Source organism: Diospyros lotus, chromosome 8 (genome assembly GCF_014633365.1).
Source record: "Diospyros lotus cultivar Yz01 chromosome 8, ASM1463336v1, whole genome shotgun sequence".
In the NCBI taxonomy this organism is placed as follows: domain Eukaryota; kingdom Viridiplantae; phylum Streptophyta; class Magnoliopsida; order Ericales; family Ebenaceae; genus Diospyros; species Diospyros lotus.
In genome coordinates this window covers 20,871,509-20,881,112 of record NC_068345.1, presented here as the reverse complement: position 1 = coordinate 20,881,112, position 9,604 = coordinate 20,871,509, and positions in this window count along the sequence as shown.

The window sequence follows — 9,604 nt, the reverse complement described above, 5'->3', positions numbered from 1 at the left end:
CAATGTCGGGGTTAGGAACTACATTAATAGGGGGTCATACCCTGTGAATGCTTGAGCACAGGCATCTTAGAATGTCTAGGGTGTGTCTTACATGAGCATTGCATTGAGTGTATTTTACTATGTGGGCAAAGTATGGCCTGATGCTTGGTTTTATTGGGGCCTTCTATCACGTTTATGCTTAATACGTCATTGCAATCTTATTTGTGCATTGCATGGCTCTATTGCGTGCGGTTATTATTAATACTATTATTATTATTATTCTGGACGGGAGTACCATGTCGATCCAGGTGATGAGAGTACCAACCCGAGGGAGTTTCGGCTCAGGCTGGGTGGCGAAAATATCGACCTAGGATAGCTTTGGCTCGGCTTTTAGATTAGCTCGGGGGAAACCTGAGGAAAGACTTTTAGATTAGCTCGAGAAGGTCCTGAGGGAAGACTTTTATACTAGCTCGGGAAGGTCCCGAGGAAAGACCTGATTGGACATAGGGATCTGCGTACATGATTTACTAGCAAAGGGATCACATCGGGAGGGCTTGGGATCCTATGCTGGAGCACAGAGTATTGGAGTGGTGGAGCATAGAGTATTGAAAGCTTGGAATTCAATATTGGAGTGCAGAGTATTTATCGCTTACCAGTTCTTGGTAGCGATAGGATTGTTAGGGACTTGGGTGCCGGTGTCTTCTATGTGCATGTTGATTTCTATGATTAATCTTTGCCTGGTGTCTCATGCTGTGAATGTGCATGTCTTGGGTCGGGATATGCGAGTTGTATGGGGTTATTCTCTTGAAGCCTTAGCCTTTGTTTCTTGTATTCACTTGTTGAGTCTTATAACTCACCCTTACTTTCCATCATTTTAGGTAAGAGAATCGCTTGAGTGGTGGGTATGTCCAATGGGGCTGAGTCCAGACCGCTAAGCCAAGGTAGCATGTGCAAAGTTCTCCCGAAACTAAGGTCCTCGGTGTTGTTTTAGTTTTGTCAGGTTATCGTATTATGTTTTTGGAAATCAATGTATGTTAGGTAATCCCAGATGATCGTATGTTGTGTACAGTTATATAAGGATGGATATGAAATGTCATGTGACCATAGAGATGTGGTTTCTAATGTGTTGAGTTTGACACGTGTTTAGGCTTGTGTTATTGTTTGGCATCATACAAATAATGACCTTCTCACGGATCCTCTATACTAACGGGGACTCCGGGAGGCGAGCTGTTACATGGTGTCCACTGTTTGCCCATGTCATATGTGGGGCATTTTTTCTTGGCATGCTTCCTTAGTGCGGTCGCTCAAGTGCCACGTTATAAGTTAACTTCCCAATCCCACATGTACAACCAGTCATCCTAGTGCAACTTCCCTCGCCACTCAATCAAGTTCAAAACCCTAGCACTACATAAAAATGGCATTTAGCTGCGGTTTTTTGTTTTTTTTTTTTTTTTTTTGCATTTACTGGCGGTTTTAACCGCCACTAAATCAGCCATCGCGGAGCATTTAGCGGCAATTTTCGGCAATCACTAGAATAACCACTGCTAAATCATATTTTTTGCGGCAATTTAAGAATCATCGCAAAATAAGTGATTTAGCTACCTTTTAAAAATATTAAAATTCCAAAATATTGAATTTTAACGGTAGTTTCAGAACCACCGCAAAAATTCCAAAAATTTGGAAATTTTTATAGTCCTCGCGGCGTGTGCTCACCCGGCCCCTGCGAGCCACGTGGTGATGCTAGAAATTAATTTTCCAACCTCCTTCTCCCCTTCCCCAATTTTGAACCTCTGACCTCCCCTACCCCCGTACGTGCGTGAAACAATATGACTTGCAAAGTTTGCTAATTATATATTTGTGCATATAAATTATATACTAATCCAATCACTATTTTTTAACATTATATTTTATATTTTTTAATTTAAATTAAAAATATAAATTAATTGATTATTTTTTAAGAGAATAATAGAATAAATTAAAAATAAATTAATTGATTAAAAAATAAATAAAAAAAGATTTTATATATTTTTTAAATTTTTTTTAAATTATTAAAATTTTGTTAAATTTCTTTTTATTTTTTTAAATTAAATTTTTTAATGAATTTTATTTTATTTTATTTTAATTTTTAATTAATTGTTTTTTCTAAATTTAGCGACGATTTTCAAAAAAATCGCTGCAAAATTAAATTTTTTAATAAAATTTGAGATGATTTTTCAAAATCGTAGCAAATACTATTTATTTTTAATTTTTAATTATTAAATTATTTTTAAATTTAACTGCGATTTTTTAAAAACCGCCGTAAAATTAAATATTTTAAAGAATTTTGTGGCGGTTTTGAAAAACCGTCGCAAATGTTAAATTATTTTTATTTTTAAAATTTTTAATTATTTTCTAAATTTAGCTACAATTTCTCAAAAATCATCACAAAATTTAATTTTAATTTTTAATTATTAAATTATTTTCTAAATTTAGCGTTGATTTTTTGAAAACCATCACAAAATTAAAATTTTTAATGAATTTTGCGACAATTTTGAAAAACTGCAACAAAATGTTAAAAAAATCGCTGCAAAAAAAGTATTTTATAAATACCATGTTTTGTGACAGTTTTTAAAACTGTCGCAAAAAGACTACCACAAAAATCAATTTTTTTGTAATGTAGGTAGTCATCCCGGAACATACACGGCACTAAATACCCCTATACATTGCTGTGACAAATACTCTTAGGGAATTACGACTACACTATCGGGGCGACATCCCAAGTTGACATCCCACATGAACAACACAAAAACATGCCAATGCCACATGCGATGATTCGATGCAAAACAACATTTTCATGCACATAATTTAATACAAAAAATTTGATGCACATGCAATAAACATTTTGGAATGAACCTCTCACATGAAACCAATCACCATAGGTTAAAACCATTCACATACAATCAAAACCTTTTTGCATGTAATCAAATCATATTTAGGACGAATTAAAATCAAGTTTAAGATAAAACTATTCACCTTGAACAAACATTCGACTCATGTCTCGAAAGTCGTGTCAGCCTTGAAAGTCGTGCAAATCCTCAAACTTCTTAGCCAAATCACCTCCTAGCCAATATTTTCCAAGGAAAATCCATATTATGATTTTTCATAATTTTTTCTATTTTGTTTTCCAATTTTCTCTATTTTCCATAAACCTTATTTTCTTCAAAATTGCACAAAAATTATTTCCTCAAGTATTTTATCAAATTTTTCTCCACAATAATTCATAAAACAATATTACCAATTTTCTAGAATTTTCCAAATTGGTCTCCTATTTTTCTCTAATTTTCATAATTCTTTTTTTCTCAAAAATTACAAATAAATATTTCTGAAATAATTTCCAAACATTTTCTCCACAATAATTCCCAAAATATTTTTATGGACTTTTTGAATTTTTTGGGGATTTTTCAAGAATTTCTCCTATTTTTTTTTTCCTATTTTCTTATTTTTCTCACCTTTTCTAGTCGTTTTCTCCAACGACGGCGACCTGCAACTTGCTCCGATGCTCAATCCGACTTCACCTCCTGGAAGATATCCTCAAGCCGATCACAATCATGTTCTTGGATACTCGAAAAACCAACCGGAAGTGCCTTAAATCGGCCAATTACAGTCCGGCTCCCGCGATGACCCAATTTTTTAGCGAACTCTTAAAACCCTCTCAAATGAACACTAAATCTCACCAAACTTTCTTGAAAATGCTCCCCAACATACGAGGAACAAAAGCCCTCTATCAAAAACACTCAAATCACTCTCAAACACCTTCGATTGAACTCAACTTCAAATGAAAACCCTTGTCCCTTTAACTTCTATTTATAGGCAAACCTCGACTGAAAATCCATCAAATCTCAGCCATAATCAACCCCCAAGATATGAATCTAGCTAATAAGTTCCTTAAATCAAGATAAATCACGCCAAATCTCCTTTAAAATTTTTTGCCGCAATTCCGATCACATTGCATTAATTTTTCGATCACATCACGGCTAAGTTTGCCCAATGGCCACCATAGATCGACCCATCATGAACTGGAGCACATCTCTGACCCCTTGGGCAACCTTCCCGATGGCAGCAGGTGGCTAACACGATAGTGTTCACATTCCCAAGCTTTAAAAAATTACATTTTGACCCTCCAAGTTTCTTCCAATTCCATTTTGGTCCCTTCCTTGAAGCCCCTAAGTTTTTTGATAATTCTATTATGACTCACAAGTTCTAAACTTTTTATTTCATCCCCGGAGATTTAGACAAAATGTCTTTTAGACCTCATTCGGTCAATTTTGAGAAATTACACTTAGCCCTAAATGAACGATTTGGCCGTAAATCCTTCGTTTCAACCCGAAACCACTTAAGGGTTGTTTTTCATGCAAAATTTGATTCTTTTAATGGTTTCGTTGACTTTTCAAAAGTCCCTTACGACAATTCAATTTTTCAACCTAAACCGTAATTGTACTGAAAACTGTCTCTCATTTGATTTCTATCGACACTAAAAGTCATGCCTTGAGATACTCATTAATACTATATCATTTTCCTTTGATATCGAAGTTTCGGGGCATTATCTGCAATTGATTCAGTTACTCAAAACTGTAAAAATTATACTATAGCCCAAACTTTTTGAAAAATTCCACTTACACACTAATTAAAATTATGCTTAAACCCTTACAAAATTCTCGGGTGTTACAATATTCATGGGACCGAAGTCCAAAACCATGGAACCAAAGTCCATATCATAACCTTAGGACCGGAGTCCGTCTCTAAGCCAAAGCTTTCTTTACGGATATATCCTACGAACTTGTCCGTTGTGCGTATTATGAAGTCATTACACATTTTAAAACCATTTTTGTGTACATGCTCTATGCATCATCACATCATGCATATTATAATGACTTATCTTATATAACTGACATGCAATTACCCGAGGCAACATGCACAAGAGAGTAGAACTCATGTAAGACAACATCAAACTCTTACATACCCTCAATAAATCATCATTCCTAAAGGAAGATAAGGTGATACCAAACCCTATTTAGGTTGTTGAACAAAATTTAACATGACTTTAAAAAAGCACATCGAACTACAAGGAGCAAGCTTTTTGACTACCACCATAATAACAATATTAAGTATATATATATATATATATGCACTTACCCGACATTTCAGCAGCCCCCTAATTCTATTTTTATCAGCTTCCTTGCTTTTCAATTTCCTTCCTTACATGCAAGAATATACACCTTAATCAAATATTACATTCATAATTAATACTAAATTATATTTAACCCATAAACATATTTATTTATATAATAAATTTATATACACTTGCATCATTGCAATTTCGGTAGCTTTAAAGCCTTGGAGACTAAGTCTCCCAATTTCATTCCCCGAGGCACAATTATAAGCCTTGCCATCTCTCTTCCATTTTGTCTCCTCTTCTCAATCCATTCCTTTCCTAATATTCTCGGCCACAAGGCCATGGTTTCCTTCTCAATCCTTAAGCCCATCACGAGAAATTCACTAAGCTAAATAGCATTATTCACTTCACATAGCCTCTTAATATTTTTTGTACTTTTATTTGATATTTTCTTAATTGATACTACACGTTTAAATATTAAATTAATATTTATTAAAATACTTAAAATTTAAAATTAATAACTCAAAATTATTCGATAAGTACAGTTTCATCTCTATGTCCTCACAAGACCTTTGTTTCATTCCAAAACCACTTCAGCGTTGTTTTTTATGCGAAACCTGAACCCCCTTCGGGTTTCGTTGACTTTTTGAAAATCTCTTACGATCATTCGAATTTTCAGACTATATTTTAATAATATCAAAAACTGTCCATTTTCTGATTGCTTTCATTATCATAAATTTCATCTCGATATGCTTATCAATCACTTATCTTTTTTTCCTAGATATCTAAGTTTCAGGGTATTCCCCCCAGTTGATTCGGTCACTTATTAATTCAGTTCTTATATGAACTCTAATTCTTTGAACCACTCAAGAGTTATTTGTAAAATCTTATTATCCGTATCTATTTAGATAAAAAATTCCTAAAAAAAACTTTTAAAATTAATTTCTTTTATCTTAGGGTATTACAAAAATAATATTACTTTTTATGATATTTTGGTAAAATATTCTTTGAGGAGAGGGTGGGAAAAATGTTTTTGGGGAATCATTTACCTGTCCACAAAATAAATATTTACACTTTTGTCTATGTGCCCTTACATGACCTTAATTTGTTTCATCCCGAACACACTTTAAGATTGTTCATTATACAAAACCTGAACCCTCTTCGGGTTTCGTTGACTTTTCAAAAATTATTTACAATCATTCAATTTTTCAGGCTATATCTTAGCTGTACCAAAAATTAGCCCTGTTCGGATTGCTTTCATTGTCATAAATCTTGTTTCGAGACGCTCGTCAATTACTTATCATTTTTCTTAGATATCTAAATTTCAAAACATTCCCTCTAGTTGATTCAGTCACTTATTAATTCAGTTCTTATACAAACTCTAATTTTTCGAACTACTCAAGAGGTGCTTGTAAAATCTTATCATCCAAATTTTTTCAAAACCAAAAATTTCTAAAAAAAAACTTTCAGATTTAATTTTTTTTATCTTGAGGTATTACAAAAATAAAATTATTTTTCATAATATTTTGGTAAAATATTCTTTGAGGAGAGGGTGGGAAAAATGTTTTTGGGGAATCAACCTGTCAATGTTATTCCAACTTTATTGAAATATTCTACTTTTTTTTTAGTTTATTCAACAAATGTCTGGATTAAAATATGCCACAGTTTGAAACTTTCCATCCTTATCTCACCTTTATCAATGTGGGGATGCTTTATTTATTTATTTTTAAATTTTAAGACAATATATTTACGTCATAAGGCTCAACCTCATCTATTTCTTTTCCAAGTAACCATATGCTCTTTCTATGTTTCTCTAAACTTAAAATAGAAAATATTTATTATAAACCAAAAAAAAATGTTGTGATCAGGGCTTTTTAAAGAAGAAAAACTACACATCAAGGAGTAGGTTCCTCAAAAAGTTAATTAAAGTGGTGTCTTGAACCTAATAATGATTTGAATTGAAACTCAATCTCAAATCATCCTGTAAATATAGAAGGATTATTCGAGACTTGTTAAGAAAATGTGATGCTTTAGTTAAAGCCAAAATGGCTGAAAGGTAAGAGAACAAACGGAAATGAATGAATAAATAGGGAGAGTTGATATTTTTAATATTCATTTTATTGGGGTTTATTGCACTTTATGCTTCAGCTTCTTCTGATTTTCCACTGCTAAGCAAATCACACATGATTTCTCCCAATCGACCCAAACCTTTGGCTTCCATGGAATTCTTTTTTATTGAGATCTCTTCTTATGACGCTTTGTGTTTGGTCCTATGCCCTCAATCACATCACTCAGGGTTCACAAGAAAGTGGTTTGAATTTCATCACAGTTCAAATGGTTTCTTAGTTTAAAGTCTGTAATAAGTACCCTCTTCTGTTTGCTTAAAACTAGCTTCAAAATTACATAACTACAAGACAAGATCAGAAAGGATAGGAAAACCTTTTACCAGGTCGGTCTAGCTGCGGACCCTGGAGCATCCATTCCTTTCCATAGAAATAGAATCTATTTTTTGATAGAAAGAGAGATAGAATCTGTCTTCATGAGCCAGGCCTTAGATTCTCAAGTATTAAAAGTGGCAGAAAAATATTCTAACACAAAACACATGTTGCATTATATATATATATATATCTGATTTGAACCTTCCAAACATAAATGTTTACTACAAAATAAAATTTCATATATCTAATTTGTATAATTTTATATTTTTAAAAAATATTTTATTCTTATTCATTAATAACAAGTATGTGTATAAATTTGTATATTTGTTAAAATATTTATAGGTAGCAAAGAACTGGTTACTAATATACTTTTGAAGAAAGCATACCAAGTGGCGAGAAACCCTTGAACTTTGGAATCCTGGATTGATGTTCTACAAAAAGGAATGGTGAGATTGGCCTAGGGTTGGTCAAGAAAGTCACTTTGATGCCTAAGTCTTATGTAAAGCAATAGCAATAACTAAGCAAGGAAGCTTGGTAATTGAGAATGCTTACCACCAAGAAGAGATCCTGCTCTATTTATAGTAGGTTAGAGATAATCCTTCACTTATAATTATGTTTTTGCTGAATTCTTGATTTTGATGCTTAATGTGAAGCATGTGCTTCAAATAGAAAATAGGTTGTTAATCAAGTAATAGTGTAACGACTCGTTAGAGGGTTTAAACGTTTTCGGGTATTTTATTTTGGGTTCAAAAATTTTTGCTTTAATTAATTGAGGGTTGAAAATATTTTTCTTTACTTATGGAATGAAGAGTAATTGAAAATGAGAATTTGGTAGCCCATCTAAATGGAATCCAAAAATGTGGGAAAAGTCTAAGTAGATTGGGCCATTGAGATGTGTTTTCAATTTTAATTATATTATGAATAGCGTTTGGATTATGATAATTTATTTGGGTTAGTGAGTTGAGCCATGGAATGACCCATGGCATGGGCTAAGTCCAATTGAGAAATGGGATTTGAAATTCTTAAAAGAAAATTATAATAAAATAAATTGGCCATCAAATGTCAATAGTACCCTTAGTCTTCCTTTTGACCATTATAAAGGTGAAGGGCAATCAAGTCATTTCGACCAAGTGGCAGGTGCAGACTACGTATTTTCCTTCTTCGTGCTGCACCTGCACTGGCGACCTTTCTCCTGAGTGTGCCCATATTTCCTATCTATGGCCTCTTCTTCTCATTTCTTCTCTTCCCTCTTGGCTGCTGGTATTTTTCGTCTGGGATGATAGCAGCTTCAAGAATAGAGGATTCTTCTATGTAACAAAGTCATTAGGCAAGTTCTTCTTGCACTCCCTATTTATTTTCAGTGCAAACTCGCTTATATGCCCTGTATTTCACTCTCTTGGATTTTTTGCTATCTCCTTTATTGTTTTACAAGTTCTTCTTACACTTCCTTTTGATTTGCAGTGCAAGTTCTTTTATATATCTTCTTATATCCTTGTGCAAGGTAGCCTATATCTTCTTCTGCTAAGAAGATTAATGTGTACATGTTGGTTCCCTGTGTTCTTTTTAGCTCACTGTGTTCAACCTTTCGTTTCTGTATCTCTTTGTGGGTCTCATTGTGGTCTCAATATGGGGTTTGTTTTCACCCAAAGCTTTCTTCGTGAATGGCATTTTATATAGCTAGGTGAGGATGAGAACCTCTGCTCGTTCTCCATCCAAAGAAGCAAGGTTAAATGTATATATATATATATATATTTGTGTGTATATCTCATCTGTATGAGCTCGCTGTTCTAAGTGCATCTTATAGTTGTATGCGCTATGTCGAAATATAAAATACTAAGTCATCTGCCACTAATTCGAATGATTTCATTGAGGTATTCAGAGGTTTTGCATCAAACAGTAAAAGCTCAACTGAAAATATATATTGTTAGCCATATATGAGACCCACTTATAAATACACATATACATACATGCGTAACGAGTTGTTACCCCTCACTGATTTGTAAAGCTTATTCGAGCCATGCCCTGCCTAGCCAAT